General features: G+C 37.4%; 1 long non-coding RNA gene across 1 annotated transcript in view; it reads left to right on the top strand.

Annotated features, from left to right (window-relative positions):
• Nucleotides 1–15,816, top strand: part of LOC117308849 (uncharacterized) — a 123,605-nt gene extending 107,789 nt beyond the window's left edge. Inside the window, exons 4-5 of the long non-coding RNA XR_012327478.1 lie at nt 6,540–6,608; nt 15,714–15,816. This is a non-coding gene — a long non-coding RNA (uncharacterized lncRNA). The remainder of the gene's footprint in view (nt 1–6,539; nt 6,609–15,713) is intronic.
• Nucleotides 15,817–20,519: the final 4,703 nt, after the last annotated feature.

Genomic DNA, 20,519 nt, shown 5'->3' with positions numbered 1-20,519 from the left:
AGAAGAATTAGCCCTTTCTGCAAAATTTAAAAATTTTGTAGAAGCTGTGGGTAGAAAGATAAAACTGAGGAAATACAAGGAAATAGAGTGCCAGTCCCAAGATATCTTTTTCTCTATGTCTGTCTTAAACAGATCAGGAAGAAGATCAAATTATTTTATTTTAAGGAATTGGTTGCCTTAAATGTATTAAGGACCATATTAACACAACACACATGTGCCTCCTACTGACATGGCTTGAGCATATTTTCATCTAAACTCAGTGGAATGAACAAATATGAAAGCTTCTACAATAATTCATGGTTAATAATAATTCAAGGGCTTCCCTGGTGGCGCAGTGGTTGAGAGTCCACCTGCTGATGCAGGGGACACGGGTTCGTGCCCCGGTCCGGGAGGATCCCACATGTCGCGGAGCGGCTGGGCCCGTGAGCCATGGCTGCTGAGCCTGCGCGTCCGGAGCCTGTTGCTCCGCAACGGGAGAGGCCACAACAGTGAGAGGCCCGCATACCGCAAAAAAATATATATATAATAATAATAATAATTCAAAGTCATAGCCTTCAGCATGCACAAATAAGAAATGCATAGGCAAGTTCTGATTTAATTTAACACTTTTTGCAAGGTCAGTTTGCTTAATAAGGAATATGAATGAATAAGGAAACCATGAATAAGGAAACCATGTTTCAAGCAGGACAGAAATCAATGCTGAGTGCTGGAGAGAAGGCCCTTTCACTACCTTGATTAACCTTGCATTACCTTCTTAAAATGAATATATCTATAAACACAGGAAATTTCACACTTCCCCAGACAGAAGGTAATTAAAATTGCCTTATGTGTCTGTTTAGTGGAGGATATGTGATGATATTCTGCCTTTATTTAAAACAACCTTTGGTATTAAATGTTGTCTTACCTAAAAAGCAATACGGCAGAATGACTTTTATTACAGATGGTAATTTATGAAAAATGTAGCCAAAGGAATTGATGTCAAACTTTTGTCTGCAAGCTCTATTTACTTTCATATTGCTCACTATTTACCAAGGTTTGCTATAGCACTAGGCACTATCTCAGCTGGCATTCTGCCTGTTTATATTTTTTAAAGTGGTTTTGTTTTTTATTCTCTTACAGCATTGGAGCTAATTACAGCTGCTCACTCTTCTAGTTCAACCCCCAAAGCTCTCCGTTTTCTTTGGGGTTTGCTTTCACTCACAGGCATAATATTTTTTTTTCCATTTTGTATCTGATCCTCTTTCATATACAGCCAGGAGAGGAGCGTCCTCTGCCACAGAGAATGAAAAGGCTTTTAGAACTAATTTTCATTTGCTGTGCAGTGCCCATGGCGTTCTTGGAGTGTGTGATGTGCTATCATCAGGTTTTGATTATGCAATTGAAATGCAAAAAGTTTAAAATCTCAGCTTTATTGGCCTTAGCAGTTTGCACTCTTCCAAAAGCTCTGTTAGAACAAATACATGATCACATTTGGTTTAAAATTACTACATGTTTTAAGGAAAGGAATCTAATAGATGATGCTTAGAGAGAAACTGGTGTTTTGAAATTTTATACTGTATTTTTATGCCAATTTTGTTCATTTTTTTCTGTTAAAAATTGTCTTATTTGAATATGATTTAAATTTGGAAAAAGTGCCCAAATGTACCTTGTCTCTCAATTTGCTGGCAAAGACCTGGGAGGATAGATCTTTATCAAAATATTCTACATAGAAGTAAATGCAGTAAAAAAAAAAAAAAAACAAAAAAAAACTGGCTGTTTGTACTTTTTTTTCACCTTGCAAGTCTTCCACTTCACATCACTTTGTGCGGGAGGGGACCTTGGATTATTGTAAAAAGCAAAACTGTTTTCTTGGGAAGGACCTAAAAATCTGTGTATCTGCATGGATATGTGAGTGTGTGTGCGCCCACCCATTATTCTAGGCTAATTGAGAAAAGACTTTGGTAAACATGCAAAATTAGAGCAACTTCAGTTAGGTTTTAAGGGTCTTGTAGTTGCATCCATGAGACTAGACTAGAAATTAAAACTGAGCTCTACTGTAGGGGATGTGGCTTGCTATATTTTCTCTTCCTCCACTGATTCAGATATTGCTTGGTGTCTTAGAAGCTGATGTAGGGAGAAAAAGACTGGACTATAAGAAAGTAAGGAATAGTTGAATTCCTTTTTTCTTAAATTTTTGAGGCTTTGATAGTCACATTAAGATAATTTTGTGGCCATTTTAGAAATAGGAGAGCAAATGCTGAATTACAGGATTCTTACGTAGTTTATATTCATATAAGACATCATGCCTAAACTGAGATCTTAAAAGAGCTTATATGCCACATTTGAATTAGATACACTAAGCACCCTTGGAAATAATAATGATCAAGTTAACCTGCCATGAAGCTTGAATATAAATCCCTGTATTAGTTTAGCAATGTTGACCTCACTACCTTACATTCTAATCATGAGAATGAGATCTGTATGCGACAGTGTACTAACACCAAAGAAACTTGGGCAAAAAAAATGAACTTCAGCTTCCTTACAGAATCAGAGATCAAAAGATCTGTTCCATTAAACTTTGAACCAGAGAAATTCATCTGTCTGCCCCAGTGCCTAGTGTCAATCAGTGACCCAGCTTTAGCTGGATTACGGTTAAGCCTGAATGTTCATGCAAGAGAGAATTTCAGACAGCCAGTCTCCAAAGAGATTCCTATTCTAAGACTCAACATGAAACAGAAATATGCTTAGGTTTTTGCTGTGTAGCAAAGAAATCTTGTTCACCTTTAAAGACATAGTGAAAGAACTGTATACTGTATTTGTCCTACACATATACATACAAAAATAGGATAATCATTAGAAATGTGACACAAATGGACATTTTGTTTCATGTATTTCTTTCTAAGGATTTGGGGCCTTTCTTTGCTCTCTTAATTTGCTTAATATAATTTAAACCAAGATTCCAATAGGCTATGGTATTAAGAAAACTTCTGAGAATCTAAAGTCTCATTGTGCCTTTACAGCTCATATAATTACAGCCAGTTTATTGAGGAATTCCAACTCACTGGAATATCAAGAAGTAACTGTTCCCTACCTGCATCTCGTTGAAGCCTCCCTTTTCACTGATGAGTCAATTTCTTTGCAACAACTTACTCAAATTCTGTAACTTTTCAGTTATATCAGTTGTTGGAAAAGTCTCAAATTTGATATTAAAACCTAGTCTTATTCATTATGAAAGTTCAATATCATTATCAGTTTCAGTTCTATTGTTCACTTTTAAATATGCAGAATCAGAAAGTCAGATTGAGATTCATACATGTTTAATGGCATCAACTGAGGAGTTGATCATGTGGTACACGTTGAAAAGTACAGATAAAATAAGGTCTGAATTTAAAAACATTTTGATTTTAATCTTAACATGAAAGCAATGAAATAGATTAAGTCCATGTATATCCTGTTGGTTAATTGCACTATCAGAAGACAAATTTAATTAGAGGATACATTGATTCTAAATAAAATGAGTCATGAGATAAGAAGTTTCAAGATTTGTGACTCCTGTGGCCATAATTACATACGAAATCTTTGAACATGAGTAAATTTCTGTCTTTAAGCAGAGTGTGGAAAGGGTTTAGACTGGTATCTTTTGAATACATATATATATATATATAATTTTATAGTATTAATGTAGACTGAAATGTCTGTCTTTTAGGTAGATTCAATTTTATTATAAACATGTGGTGCATCAAAATATTAAACTGTATACATAAAAACCTGGATAACTTTTTCACTTATTTGAAAGTAGTTAAAATAATTATTTTCTAACAGAATGCTGATCAGATATTAAAATCTTTATCCTAATTGCAAAAACAGCCAGGAGATGGAAAGCATGTTGACCTGAGTTCTGGATCATGGGTTAGAAGAGGAAAATAGATAAAGGATAACTAGAGACCATGGCGAGGTTGAAGTGTCATCTGTGTATCTGCACAGTGTCTGTCATCATGGCACCTGGGCATGACAGGGAAATACGCATGTGCACAGTCATAATAATACAGCTTTGAGGCTCAGAGTCCTGGTGACCTCAAAGATCTGAGAACTTGGAGTGGTTTTATGGATTTCCCTTTCCAGTCTTCGGCTTAGCTTCTAAAATGATTCATTAACAAATAGTAATCACATAACAGTTTTCACTTGGGTGCTTATAACAAAATGACCCTCTCCACTTTACAGCCTCTACTTAAAGACAAAAAGTACTTAACGCCTAAGTAGAAATAGCTCCTGTTCATTGCCTTTTTGCATATAAGGAATGAGACTGTGACTGATGTTTATGGCAAAGAGTTTTTATTAAATAAGAGTCTTTCTTTGAGCAGCAGAATAATTTGAAAAGGAATTTGAGTTCATTTAAGAACAGTGCCTCACTTTTCTCCAAATACTCTCGTGTTCTCTTCTAAAGATGTTGCTTGGCAGCCCTGTCATCTTCATCTGATTCAGCCTCCTAATTATTTTGCTTTAATGGAAGAAACTCTGATAACATATTCATAAATAAATGCTTATTAAAACAGCTCATTTATCAGTGCCTCTTTGTAGTCAGTTCAGTTGGGTTATGATATTATTGGTTTATGTAATCAGTTCAGTTGGGTTATAATGCCTGCAGTGTGTTAGTTATTCAAGTGCAATAATCAGGGTGGACTTGTGTTTATATTTTGAACTTCCTTCTAAAGATTAATACCACCTTCAAAACAGTACACTAATAAAAGTATATGCGAAGTCCATTTGAGCATTTTATTATAAGAAAAGTCTGCAATTTGACCTCGTATTAGGCTAGAATAAAATATTATAAATATAAAATGATTATCTAATTATATTTTTGTTTTTGTAGAATATCTGTTTTAAAAAAGAGATACAGCAAATGCTACCCCTCTAATATAAAAGAGTTAATAAACTCTCTTCATAACTTATTCTGCATTCCATAAAGTTTAAAAAATGAAAACAAATTGCCCATGGGAAGGGAATGCTTTGTCCACCGAGACGCAGAGGTGACAAAGACTTGTTTAGCAGCACGACTTGTCTGGCCTCCTACTCCAAACCTCCAGCTTATTCTGGAGTCCTGTTTTTCTCCTATTATCTGCATCTCTCCACAAATTGCTTTTTTTCAGTTCATTTCTTAATGGCTACTTTTTAAATGCCTGCAATTTTCATAGCAGTGGGTTAATTTCACTAAGTTGCTCAAATTATTACAGTGAATGTTGTTATGAGGATTATATAAAAGCATCTATTTATACAATGCTTAGCCCACACACTTAATATCTCTTTGTCTCCTTTTGCCCATCTCTACACACTGAGATATGGTTGAATAAATTTATTTTTAATTTTTAAAAATTTCTAATTTTTAAGATATAATTGACATATAATATCATGTAAGTTTTAGGTATATTGTGTGTTGATTTGATACATTATCCAATAATTACTAGGTATTATTTTATGTCAGCTTTCAACAGCACTTGGTAGAGTTGGTCATTATGTTTTTAAAATAATTTCTTTCTTTGTGGACATCATATTCTCCTTTACTGGTTGCTTCTCAATTTCTTTCTGGCTCCTTATCCTTCTGATATATTAATTTTGGAGCGCTTCAGTGCTCAGTGCTTGTACTACTTCTTGACAGTGTTAACACTCATCCCTTTGGTGAGCCCATTCAGTCTTCTTACCTTTTATATCATCTATACATTAATGACTCCCAAATTTATATGTAGCCAGTAACTTTTGTCTGAAATTGAGACTTCTACGTCTGATGCCCTCTGCAATGTCTCTTTATTGATGTCTAGTGGGCATTTCCAGTATCTCCAATTAAATATAACCCAACTGAAACCTGTTATTACTATCCTTCCAAACTTCACCATCTGAGTAAAAACCAACAAATTAGTTCTAGTTGATCAAATTGAAGACTTTAGAATCATTCCTGACTTCTCTTTCACACCTCTAATCTATATACAAATAATGTTGGCTGTACTTTATGAATATTTTTTACCCCTCTGCTACTACGTGGTCCAAGTTACTTTCCTCTTAAAAACAGATAATTGGAATTGCCTTATAATTTATATTCTTCCACCTATCTTTACTTTGCCTCCTAAATCTATTCCCATCTCCACAAAGCAAACCTTAAGAATTCAAATCAAGCCATATCACTTCTCTACCAAAATCTTCCAAATGGATTCCCATCTCACTCAGAGAAATAGCCAAGATCTCTATGAAATCTAGCATCTATCATTTCTTCATCCTTATTTCATCTACTCACCCTCTTACCCATTCTGGTTTTCCAACGCTCCTAATTCCTAACACACACCAGGCATGTTCTTGCCTCTGAGCTCTTACACTGGCTATTTACTTCTCCTGAAATTCTCTTTCTCAGCTATCCTCATAGCTGCTGCATCACATACTTCAAGTTTTGCCTCTGCCTCCCTTCCCACTTACTTAGTACTTCTTTTCCTCTCTCATGACTTGTTTTCATAGCATTTACTATCACCTGATGCACTATGAAATTTACTTCTCTGTTGCCTTTCTCCTTTCATTAGAATGTGAACTACATGGAGACTGGAATTTTGATGATGTTGCCCACTGCTGTGTACATTCTTTGGCACAGAGTAAGTACCTAATAAATATTTGCTGAAAGAATGTGGTGAATGAACATCTTATGCCCATCACTTGGCCACTGGCAAAAAGTGATGAATGACTCTGATTTATTAGGCCAATTGGTCCTCTTCCCCTGGGGCTGGGTCTTATTTGCCGCCTAGACAAAAATTGGGATTCTGTTAGTAAGGAAAATGGATGGCCACGTGGTTGGCAACCAACATAATTGCTGCCCAGAGGAGGAAGACAGAGGGTAGTGTCTGAAGTGTTTAAATGTGTGTGCATCTTTAAAATAAAGTAAAAACATGAAAATTCATTTAGGTGCATATAAAAAGGTTCTATAATTTCTTGTGCTTCTACATTTCTTTTTTAAAAGTTGGATTTTTAGAAAGGAATACAAGTCTTTGAAATATCAAGAATCCTAATTACAATTTCAGGTGTCTTACACTATCAAACCCCCTTTAGCACCCTGTAAGCACAGAGTTTTCATTGTTGCTGTTGTTTTAATGCAAAAGTCCCTTTCTTTTCCTCGGTATGCTGAGAATGCTACCAAGAAGGTTTATCTCCCAGTCCTCCACCTCTCCAACAGTGTGTGATTCATCCCTTCCACCTCTACCTACGTGAAAGCATCCCTCTGTGATGAGGATGGGGTGGTCCACACAGAGTTCAGTGCCAAAAGAGAAGAGGTCTTGGTGCTCCGGCCAGATGTCAGGCCTGAGCCTCTGAGGTGGGAGAGCCAAGTTCAGGACACTGGACTACGAGAGAACTCCTGGCTCCACGTAATATCAATGGGCAAGAGCTCTCCCAGAGATCTCCGTCTCAACGCTAAGACCCAGCTCAAGTCAACGACCAGCAAACGCCAGTGCTGGACACCCCCTGCCAAACGACTAGCAAGACAGGAACACAACCCCACCCATTAGCAGAGAGGCTGCCTAAAATCATAATAAGTTCACAGACATACCAAAAAACACCACTGGACACAGCCCTGCCCACCAGAAACACATGATCCAACCTCATCCACAAGAACACAGACACCAGTCCCCTCCACCATGAAGCCTACACAAACCACTTAACCAACCTTACCCTCTGGGGGCAGACACCAAAAACAACAGGAACTGTGAACCTGCAGCCAGTGAAAAGAAGACCACGAACACAGTAACTTAAGCATAATGAGAAGGCAGAGAAATACGGAGCAGATGAAGGAGCAAGGTAAAAACCCACCAGACCAAACAAATGAAGAGGAAATAGGCAGTTTACCTGAAAAAGAATTCAGAGAAGTGATAGTAAAGATGATCCAGGGCTGCCCTGGTGGCACAGTGGTTGAGAGTCCACCTGCTGATGCAGTGGACACGGGTTCATGCCCCGGTCCGGGAAGATCCCACATGCCACGGAGTGGCTAGGCCTGTGAGCCATGACTGCTGAGCCTGCGCATCCGGAGACTGTGCTCCACAACAGGAGAGGCCACAACAGTGAGAGGCCCGCGTACCCCAAAAGAAAACAAAAAAAACGAGATCCAAAATCTTGGAAATAGAATGGAGAAAATACAAGAAAAGTTTAACAAGGACGTAGAAGAACTAAACAGCAAACAAACAATCATGAACAACACAATAAATGAAATTAAAAATTGTGTAGAAGGACTCAATAGCAGAATAACTGAGGCAGAAGAACAGATAGGTGACCTGGAAGATAAAATAGTGGAAATAACTACTGCAGAGCAGAATAAAGATAAAAGAATGAAAAGAATAGAGGACAGTCTCAGAGACATCTGGGACAACATTAAATGCACCAACATACGAATTATAGAGGTCCCAGGAGAAGAAGAGAAAAAGAAAGAACTGAGAAAATATTTAAAGAGATTATAGTTGAAAACTTCCCTAATATGGGAAAGGAAATAGTCAATCAAGTCCAGGAAGCACAGAGAGTCACATACAGGATAAATCCAACAAAAAACATGCCAAGACATAGATTAATCAAACTATCAAAAATTAAATACAAAGAAAAAATATTAAAGCAGCAAGGGACAAGCAACAAATAACATACAAGGGAATCCCCATAAGGTTAACTGCTGATCCTTCAGCAGAAAATCTGCAAGCCAGAAGGGAGTGGCAGGACATATTTAAAGTGATGAAAGGGAAAAACCTACAACCAAGATGACTCTAGCCAGCAAGGAACTCATTTAGATTTGACAGAGCAATTAAAACCTTTACAGACAAGCAAAAGCTAAGAGAATTCAGCACCACCAAACCAGCTTTACAACAAATGCTAAAGGAACTTCTCTAGGCAGGAATCACAAGAGAAGGAAAAGACCTACAATACCAAAGCCAAAACAGTTAAGAAAATGGTAATAGGAACATACAAATCGGTAATTACCTTAAATGTAAATGGATTAAATGCTCCAACCAAAAGACATAGACTGGCTCAATGGAAACAAAAACAAGACCTGTATATATGCTGTCTATAAGAGACCCACTTCAGACCTAGAGACACATACAGACTGAAAGTGAGGGGATGGAAAAAGATATTCTATGCAAATGGAAATCAAAAGAAAGCTGGAGTAGCAATTCTCATATCAGACAAAATAGATTTTAAAATAAAGACTATTATAAGAGACAAAGAAGGACACTACATAACGCTCAAGGGATCAATCCAAGAGGAAGATATAACAATTGTAAATATTTATGCACCTAACATAGGAGAACCTCAATACATAAGGCAAGTACTAACAGCCATAAAAGGGGAAATCGACAGTAACACAATAATAGTAGGGGACTTTAACACCCAAATTTCACCAATGGACAGATCAACCAAAACAAAAATAAATAAGGAAACACAAGCTTTAAATGACACATTAAACAAGATGGACTTAATTGATATTTATAGGACATTCCATCCAAAAACAACAGAATATACTTTCTTCTCAAGTGCTCATGGAACATTCTCCAGGATAGATCATATCTTGGGTCACAAATCAAGCCTTGGTAAATTTAAGAAAATTGAAATCGTATCAAGTATCTTTTCCAACCACAATGCTATAAGACTAGATATCACTTACATGAAAAAAACTGTAAAAAATACAAACACATGGATGCTAAACAATACGCTACTAAATAACGAAGAGATCACTGAAGAAATCAAAGAGGAAACCAAGAAATACCTAGAAAAAAATGACAATGGAAACACGATGGCCCAAAACCTATGGGATGCAGCAAAAGCAGTTCTAAGAGGGAAGTTTATAGCAATACAATCCTACCTCAATAAACGAGAAAAATCTCAAAAAAAACCCCAAACCTTACACCTAAAGCAATTAGAGAAAGAAGAACAAAAAGACCCCAAAGTTAACAGAAGGAAAGAAATCATAAAGATCAGATCAGAAATAAATGAAAAAGAAATGATGGTAACAATAGCAAAGATCAATAAAACTAAAAGCTTGTTCTTTGAGAAGATAAACAAAATTGATAAACCATTAGCCAGACTCATCAAGAAAAAAAGGAGAAGACTCAAATCAACAGAATTAGAAATGAAAAGGAAGAAATAACAACTGACACTGCAGAAATACAAAGAATCATGAGAGATTACTACAAACAACTATATGCCAATATATGACCACCTGGAAGAAATGGACAAATTCTTAGAAAAACATAACCTTCTGAGACTGAACCAGGATGAAACAGAAAATATAAACAGACTAATCACAAGCACTGAAATTGAAATTGGGATTGAAAATCTTCCAGCAAACAGAAGCCGAGGACCAGATGGCTTCACAGGCAAATTCTTTCAAACATTTAAAGAAGAGCTAACATCTATCCTTCTCAAACTCTTCCAAAATTATAGCAGAGGGAGGAACACTCATTCTACAAGGTCACCATCACCCAGATAGCAGAACCAGACAATGATGTCCCAGAAAAAGAAAACTACACGCCAATAACACTGATGAACATAGATGCAAAAATCATCAACAAAATACTAGCAAACAGAATCCAACAACACATTAAGAGGATCATACACCATGATCAATTGGGATTTATCCCAGGAATGCAAGAATTCTTCAATATATGCAAATCAATCAATGTGATACACCATATTAACAAATTGAGGGAAAAAAACCATATGATCATCTCAGTAGATGCAGAAAAAGATTCCAACAAAATTCAGCATCCATTTATGATAAAAACCCTCCAGAAAGTGGGCATAGAGGGAACTTTCCTCAACATAATAAAGACCATATAAGACAAACCCACAGCCAACATCATTCTCAATGGTGAAAAACTGAAACCATTTCCACTAAGATCAGGAACAAGATAAGGTTATCCACTCACCACTATTATTCAACATAGTTTTGGAAGTTTTAGCAACAGCAATCATAGAAGAAAACGAAATGAAAGGAATCCAAATTGGAAAAGAGGAAGTAAAGCTGTCACTGTTTGCAGATGATATGATAGTATACATAGAGAATCCTAAAGATACTACCAGAAAACTACTAGAGCTAATCAATGAATTTGGTAAAGTAGCAGGATACAAATTAATGCACAGAACTCTCTTGCATTCCTATACACTAATGATGAAAAAACTGAAAGAGAAATTAAGGAAACACTCCCATATACCATTGCAACAAAAAGTATAAAATACCTAGGAATAAACCTACCTAAGGAGACAAAGGACCTGTATGCAGAAAACTATGACACTGATGAAAGAAATTAAAGATGATACAACCAGATGGAGAGATATACCATGTTCTTAGATTGGAAGAATCAACATTGTGAAAATGACTATACAACCCAAAGCAATCTACAGATTCAATGCAGTCCCTCTCACACTACCAGTGGCATTTTTCACAGAACTAGAACAAAAAACTTCACAATTTGCCTGGAAACACGAAAGACCCATAATAGCCAAATCAATCTTAAGAAAGAAAAACGGAGCTGGAGGAATCAGGCTCCCTGACTTCAGATTATATTACAAAGCTACAGTAATCAAGACAGTATAGTACTGGCACAAAAACAGAAATATAGATCAATGGAACAGGATAGAAAGCCCAGAGATAAACCCACACACATATGGTCACCTTATCTTTGATAAAGGAGGCAAGAATATACAATGGAGAAAAGACAGCCTCTTCAATAAGTGGTGTTGTGAAAACTGGACAGCTACATTTAAAAGAATGAAATTAGAACACTCCCTAACACCATACACAAAAATAAACTCAAAATGGATTAAAGACCTAAATGTAAGGCCAGACACTATCAAACTCTTTGAGGAAAACATAGGCAAAACACTCTATGACATAAATCACAGCAAGATCCTTTTTGACACACCTCCTAGAGAAACGGAAATAAGAAAAAAAATAAACAAACGGGACCTAATGAAACTTAAAAGCTTTTGCGCAACAAAGGAAGCCATAAACAAGACGAAAAGACAACCCTCAGAATGGGAGAAAATATTTGCAGATGAAGCAAGTGACAAGTGATTAATCTCCAAAATATACAAGCAGCTCATGCAGCTCAATATCAAAAAAACAAACAACCCAATCCAAAAATGGGCAGAAGATCTAAATAGACGTTTCTCCAAAGAAGATATACAGATTGCCCACAAACACATGAAAGGATGCTCAATGTCACTAATCATTAGAGAAATGCAAATCAAAACTACAATGAGGTATCACCTCAAACCTGTCAGAATGGCCATCATCAAAAAATCTACAAACAATAAATGCTGGACAGGGTGTGGAGAAAAGGGAACCCTCTTGCACTGTTGGTGGGTATGTAAATTGATACAGCCACTATGGAGAACAGTATGGAGGTTCCTTAAAAAACTAAAGATAGTACTACCATATGACTCAGCAATCCCATTACCAGGCATATACCCTGAGAAAACCAAAATTCAAAAAGAGACATGTACCACAATGTTCATTGCAGCACTATTTACAATAGCTAGGACATGGAAGCAACCTAAGTGTCCATCGACAGATGAATGGATAAAGAATTTGTGGCACATATAAACAATGGAATATTACTCAGCCATAAAAAGGAATGAAATTGAGTTATAGCATATATAGCATACCCCTTCCAATCTCTTGCACCAGACAGCACCTGAGTGCTTCTGCTGAAACCCATGGTATATTATTTTAGGCACATTATCTCAGACTTTGGAAAATGCAGCACTGTGAATTACTGTATTCCTTGTATTTCCCTGGATGAGTGAAATGAATACCTGTGATTTAGGAATGGACTTTTCTTTAAAAAGGTGAAAGATTTGCAAAATGAGACGTTGAGAAAGAACCACTTTCTTTGAGGAGAAGGAAGAGAGAAAGATGAATCTTGACTCAAGAATGCAAGGATGAAGATCAGATCATGTGAGGTTTATACATGGTTGATGCAATTAAAAATATTTTTTTCTTCGTACTCTGAGAACTGTTGCGGTACGTGGGCCTCTCACTGTTGTGGCCTCTCCCGTTGCGGAGCACAGGCCCCGGACGCGCAGGCTTGGCGGCCATGGCTCACGGGCCCAGCCGCTCTGTGGCATGTGGGATCTTCCCGGACCGGGGCACGAACCCGCGTCCCCTGCATCGGCAGGCGGACTCTCAACCACTGCGCCACCAGGGAAGCCCCCGAGCACTGTACTATTTAATTCATATTTGCTTTGCCGTATGCTGTAATCCCCTCTTGCTCCAGTCTCCATGAAGTCTTATTACATTCAGAATCGTTTTGTATTGGGGCAGTAAAAGAAGGATGAGCTTTTTTGCATCTGTCTTTGCAGAGGCCACTGTAACTGCACTGTATTTAAGGAGGAGAGAGGTTCCAGAATCCCAGAGCACAGGTTCAGTGAGGTCAGCAGAGGCTCAGGGCAGATCTGAGAGCAGTGGGTAGTGACCATGTTAGGGCAGAGAACAAGGCTACACATGCACTATTTCAGCAGAGGATAAGAGACAAGACCCCGTTCAATCAAATATGCTACGAGCCTTTAAAAACGATGTCAGGCAATTGAATTTGTATGTATTTATCAGTTTTTCTCACCCCTAAAGCAGAAGAGAGTTAATATACCTTCTCAGGGATTCCACTGAGGAAACTAAGCAGTTGGGTATTTATAGGAAGTCCTTTATTTTGAACATTCATTTATCAGAGGAGTACAGAAACAGAACCGCAGTGAATAATATAAAATAAAGGATTTATTATAGGGAGAGACCATAAGCATTTGTGGGTATTTGTTAAACAGTCTATTGAAGGCTGTTGTTTCTGTTTCTTGGGTTAGATCTGAATGGTCAGCTGGGAAGGAAAAGATAGAGGAGAAATGGGGAAAGCAACTGACTGACAAGGATGTTTCTCATAGTCTCCGTTCTTAGATGCAGGTGCCCCACAAATATGTGGGTGCCCCTGACCATGACACCGTATTCTCAGTCCAGTTGCTAGAGAAGCTGAAAGAGGAGATGGCAGGAACTAAAGGAGTTTAGAGGCCTGGCTGCTACTGCAACAAGATCAACCAGCAGTTCGGCGACAAAGCGCGTGAGCTACAATAGCTCCCAGACTTACACTCCCCTTCTGAGGATAAACATCGGTGCTGCTGCCCTGCCATCTTTCAAGATATATGCAAATTCTACTTGTGGCCAATTCTCACTTGCAACCTTCTATATTCATCTATATGGAAGACAAATGTGGGAAATGTAGTTCCAGCTTGGCTAACTTGACAATAGAAAGCCACTGTATTTCTGTTCAATTTTGCAGTTTTAATATACTGTGCTTTAAATTGTGGACTTTGGGTTAATAATAAAATTTCAAGAAGCTGTGGCATGTTATCTCATGGTTTTTAATGAATCTTAGCATGTCACTCAGGCTACTCTGTTCTGTACAGTAGCATTATATTGTGGTTATTGTATAGAATGGATTCAGTAATTCTGAATCATTATTGTTGTCTTTACAAAAGTTATTGTTATGTCCTTTCAGCTATTATTATTGGCTGTTTTCTGTACCAAGTAAGAAGATCTCAATGATAATTGCAATTTAAATTCTGATGTCTGGAGTGCGAAACTCAGCTAAGCAAAACTCATTAAAAAAAAAAGCGGGGGAGATGCCTTAACCGGGGCTGTGTATTATGCTTTATTTTAGGTGAAAAGGAAGTGACAATTCTTGATTTTCTGAGTTTAAATATTGAATACAATGTTAAATGTGATAAGCAGATAAGTTCCATATACAAGCCCTGGCACATAATCAGGACTCCAGCAATGGAAGAAGCAACAATAATGATGGTGATGTTGATGAAGAAAGAAGGGGGATACTGGGTTATGATGGTGATGTAAGGACACAAAGTATGGTAATAAATAAAGGACCTCCTCAACCACTGTTTTCAAAGCAATACATGGCTGTTCTCATAGAAAACTGGATAAATCACTTACGGATTAGCAGTTCTAATGAACCCTCATCTTGTTGTATCCTCAAAGGTGCTATTCTCTGAATGTCTCTTATTATCTCCAACCCATAAGTAACTCTTGTGTGAGCTTATCATAGCTCTTCATGTGCACACCTATCATATGTCCCTGATATGTCATATCATGACATATGATCATATCATATATCACACCATACGTCATGACCTCTTACAGCTAAGGGATAATCTGGCTTTCAGGGTCACGTGGCAAAGAGCACGACATCTTTAGGTAGCAAGAACCACCCTTATTTGGCAAAGACCTGTAGAAATGGCAGGCTTTTTGGTTTTACGGACTGTGCGTAGCTATCTGGGTGAGCTGCAGGATATTCTTAATGTTAACTGTCCTAAAGAAAAACTTTTTTGAAATAGTGAGAAAAGGAAAAAACTTAAAGGATATGATACAGAGACGTTCTGTCTTGAAAGGGTGAAAAGTATAATACATAATTTTTATAAGTTTGATTATTAAGATAGAAAACATTACTCTCCCCCTGTATTCCTCAGAGAGGCGTCCACCTCTATTCCAGTTCTTCTCCTTGATGCGTGGTTGCACTGTACTGTACTCCCCACCACCTCCCACACTTCAGTTCTGCATGGCCATTGACCTGCTGTGACCAATGAAATAGAAGCAGAAGAGAAACGTGTCGGTTCCTTGTAGGAGGAATTAATTGTAGACACTCAGATTTAAACTTCTATTTCTCCTGTAGTGATCACAGGAGCAAGAGCTGAGACGGAGCCTCCAAGAGCCTGGGGCTCTGAGTGACTTCCGTGAGCTGAACATTATGCTGCTTCATTTGGACATTTAGGGTGAGTGAGATATAAACATTTGTTGTGTTAAGCCACCCAGAATAAGGTGGTGTTTGTTCTTGCTGCCTGACCTAGCCCATCCTGACTAGTAAAGGTGGTGACCTGCACAGCTTATATACTAAAAAAAACACTGTCCCAGAATGTACAGTCCAAAGCTACTCAGCTTCTTGTCACAAAATTCATACAGCAAGGAGGAGGCCACAGATCCACAGATGGTGGGCCAAACTCCTTGGTGGTTGGTATTGGGAGAACAAGTGTTAAGCCTAGGGAGAACGTGTGGGCAGCCATCTGTCTCTGGCCAAGTGAACATGCAAACGTTCCAGGTCTTAAGGCAAAAGCAGAAAATGGATGGCAGCTTTCTGCTCAACAGATAACCTCAAGATGCAAAACATTTTTGCTCTGTGCCTTGTTTTTCTACGAAGCCTCCAGATCTCTAGTTCTCAATCATCAACAACTATATGAACACATTACTTTGTTTTTAGTCTACTTCTTGAAATAAATAATTTCAGACACTTGATAACCTGGCCATGCATGTGTTTGGTGAAACAGTTGCACTGTTAAGATAATGACACAAAACATGTAACATGCTCAATTCATTTCATGTTAAAAAAAAAAAGGAAATAAAATAGTTTGAGGATTACCCAAAAACTGCTAGATACAAATGTGGATGTTATATTCATTCTAAATAGGCTTGCTCTCCTTATTATGAAGAATATCATTTTACAAATACTTATTAACTTAAAAGAAACTGTTAGTGGCTAGTGCTTTATAATTATTGTTCAGAGATTTTGAATGTTTTTTAATTCCATGATAACATAGCTTTTTCAGACTAAAATAATATGCTAAGAAATATAACCTATTCATTAGTTACAGTCCATAAAGCACTTAACTAGCCCACCTGTTTAAAATTATCTGGATTATCCTGAAGTTTGATTAGGAAAGAGAGATTTTTTAATTTCTTGAAGGATGCTAAAGGATCTCATATAACTTTTACCCTAACACCTATGTCGAAGTCAATAAATATTTATTAGGAGCATATTAGGTGTCAAAGCCTGTGCTAAATGCAAAGACACATAGTGAAAAATACAAGTAGGACCTGTTTGAATGTACTTTACAGATTATATTAAGATCAATATTAAGCATGCAATTACACAAGTAATATGTTGTGGTCTGATAAGTGCTAAAAGAGGGGCATTCAAGCTACTGTAAAGAAGATAATAGGAAGATGTAATCTTATCTGAAGTTCAGGAAAGTTTTTTAGAAGAATAAGATATAAGCTAAGAGAAACTTGAAAGATAGGTAGGAAGCAGGTAAAGGGGCAGAGGAAGAATCTTCCAGGTAGTGGAATTAGCTTTGCAAAAGCTAGATACCTAGAAGTGATGTGATATATTCAAGGAATAGAATAAAGAATAAGTGTATAAAAAAGAATAGTGGGATTGGTGGAAGCAGACTGGAGCAGACTGGTTTGGAAAAAGACCTATGTAGGTTGCTGATATAGATAGATAGATAGATAGATAGATAGGCAGATAGATATTTAGATATAAATATATATGTAATAAGTGAATGAGTTTGCCTAGGGAAAGCATTTAGAATGAGAACACAGAACCTTCTTCAGGACTTAGAACTGAGTCCTGAGAAATTCCCACATTTAAAATTAGAGGAGGATGAAAAAAATAATGGGGGAAGAACTGTTAGTGAATCAGGAAGAAAACAAAGTATGATATTACTTAAAGCAAAGAAAGAGTCTTTCAAGAATATGGAGTGGTGGCTAGCTGCCATCTCAAGCTAATTGTCCACAGGAATAGAGACGCTCTGTTGTGAGATCTTCTGATTTTATAAAAAGGCAAAAATCTAGATTATGTAAAATTCTTCAATTTTTAAATCAAGATTGACTGTTAAAATTGTTCAAACTCAATCAAAAGGCTGGAAATGATGCCATTTACAAACTCTGTGTTATACCAAGATTTGCAAACAAGAGTGATAGCTATTTGGTTTAATCAGACATCTAGAAAATTAGCAAGAGCATTTGGCTGTAATTCTTAATTCAGTAGGTACTGAAACACTGTACAGCCAGAAACAGGGACATACTGAAACAAGGAAAACTACTGAAGTTTTACAACCAGAAGTGTTCAATTCAATTGACAACTAGTAGGGCTTACTCTATATATGAGAGTATCAAATGTAGTTATTGTCTTAACACCAGGGAAAAATTTGCACATAAGCAAGAACAGGCCCCATTATGTGTTATTTTACTGCTTGTTCTACGTAATGCATAAAAAGAAAACTATTTTCATCTTCTTTGGTTCTAATTTCACCAGACATACCCCCAAGTACAAGAAAATGTATTGACATCCTTGATAACATGATTAGCTCCTCAACTAGGTGGTCAGCGCTATTGTACTACAGCCTGCATCTCTACCAGGATGCACATCAGGGAACCCTGTATCAATCTACTCTCAGATCCAGGCCTGCGGTGTCTATCGTGGCTGCTGGGATAGTGCAGTGACCTCAACTGAAGCATGATTCCTTCTCTGGAAGTTCCAAGTATTCTCTCTTTGACTTGACACTAGACTGGTGGCTTCGTGTGTACATTGGCTCTTTCTTCCCTGCTAGTATCTGAAATGCACATTAAAGCTACAAATAGAACTACCATATGACCCAGCAATCCCACTACTGGGCATATACCCTGAGATAACCATAATTCAGAAAGAGTCATGTACCAAAATGTTCATTGCAGCTCTATTTACAATAGCCAGGAGATGGAAACAACCTAAGTGCCCATCATCGGATAAATGGATAAAGAAGATATGCCACATATATACAATGGAATATTACTCAGCCATAAAAAGAAATGAAATTGAGCTATTTGTAATGAGGTGGATAGACCTAGAGTCTGTCATACAGAGTGAAGTAAGTCAGAAAGAGAAAGACAAATACCGTATACTAACACATATATATGGAATTTAAGGAAAAAAAATGTCATGAAGAACCTAGGGGTAAGAGGAATAAAGACACAGACCTACTAGAGAATGGACTTGAGGATACGGGGAGGGGGAAGGGTGAGCTGTGACAAAGCGAGAGAGAGGCATGGACATATATACACTACCAAACGTAAGGTAGATAGCTAGTGGGAAGCAGCCACATAGCACAGGGAGATCAGCTCGGTGCTTTGTGACCGCCTGGAGGGGTGGGATAGGTAGGGTGGGAGGGAGGGAGACGCAAGAGAGAAGAGATATGGGAACATATGTATATGTATAACTGATTCACTTTGTTATAAAGCAGAAACTAACACACCATTGTAAAGCAATTATACTCCAATAAAGATGTTAAAAAAAAAAGCACGAGGGAGGTCTGGCAATGTGAATTTACATTACACTTCGGAAGAGGTTGACAAAGAAAGAATTTGAACGGAAAACCTGACTAAAACAGTACACATGTCAAGTTCAAAATCATTTCTCCTCTTCTATATCTAGATTTTGAAATAATATTTTTGGTGCTTCTAGCAGCTACAAACAGACTGCTCATTAGTTAGGGCTCTAGAAGCTGTAACTTTTTGTTTTTGGATTTGAAATTACTCGGAAAAAAAAGTACTTGACATGCATTAGTATCACGAGAGAGAGAGATGATACAAGAATGTGACTGAATATTTGATTCTTTTGTTGTATTAGATTCACCCCCTGAAATTATAAACTATAGTTTCGTGAGCACATCTTTTTTTACTTAATATTTCTTATTTCTTTATATTTATGGGAGTACTAAGAATTATGGTTACCAGAGTCCTCATTTCCATAAGATATAAATGAGGTTTCAAATGAGATATGACATTAAAATAAGATTTCTAATGTCTGTATTTCCATTATTTCCACATCTATGAAATTTGAAATAACTTCATTAAATTGAAAGGTAAATAAATTGAATTTGCTAACAAGTCTAAAATGTAGCGATGTATATATAATGAAGTCAACATAGGCTAGATTATTTTTCATACATCATGTATAATTAAAGAGGTGATATGTTATTATGTCATTGAATATAAAATATAACCCTTATTTCTGCAAGATAAAATGCTCAATGGCAGTGGGGTGTGACTGAAACATCTACGACCCAGTGATGGTCAGTGTTGGTTTGACCCCCTAAAAGGATGTCCTATTTCTTTCCTCACGACTCCTTCTTGGTTAAAGGTGTTTAAAATCTAAGTTTGGAGAGAGAAAGGAAACTTTCCTGATAGGCAGTGATTTACAACGTAACTTCACTATGGATACATTTACCTAAATGCAGTCTGGCTGACTATAGAGTACCAAGGAACAAACAAAAAACCCCAACTCTTCTAGACATGAAATCTATATTAGGCAGGGGCCCAACTAGAGGAATTTAATTCTGGTGGCTTGAATGAAGATAATTTAATGAAGAAACTGTTTAAAAGAATCATAGGCTATAATGAAGGGACTACTTAAAAGAACAAAAGTAAATCCTAAGTGAAGCATCCAGGGAGTAGCATCTTAGGAAGCCATCACCTCCTTTGGTGTTGAAGGAGCAAAGGGAGGAGATAGTGCCCATCCTGGAGGCCAGAGCCCCTTGGAGCAGCTGAAGAGGGGTCGCCCAGTAGGAGCTCTGGTTGTAGAGGGATGGGGCCTTGTAGGGAGCAAGTTGTAAGAGTAAATACCCTGTATCTCTCTCCTACTCCCTGATCTGCCGATGCCAAGAAA

The sequence above is a fragment of the Tursiops truncatus genome, chromosome 18 (genome assembly GCF_011762595.2).
Source record: "Tursiops truncatus isolate mTurTru1 chromosome 18, mTurTru1.mat.Y, whole genome shotgun sequence".
Lineage (NCBI taxonomy): Eukaryota > Metazoa > Chordata > Mammalia > Artiodactyla > Delphinidae > Tursiops > Tursiops truncatus.
The sequence above is the reverse complement of the archived record's forward strand: the minus strand, read 5'-3'. Positions and strand labels throughout refer to the sequence as shown.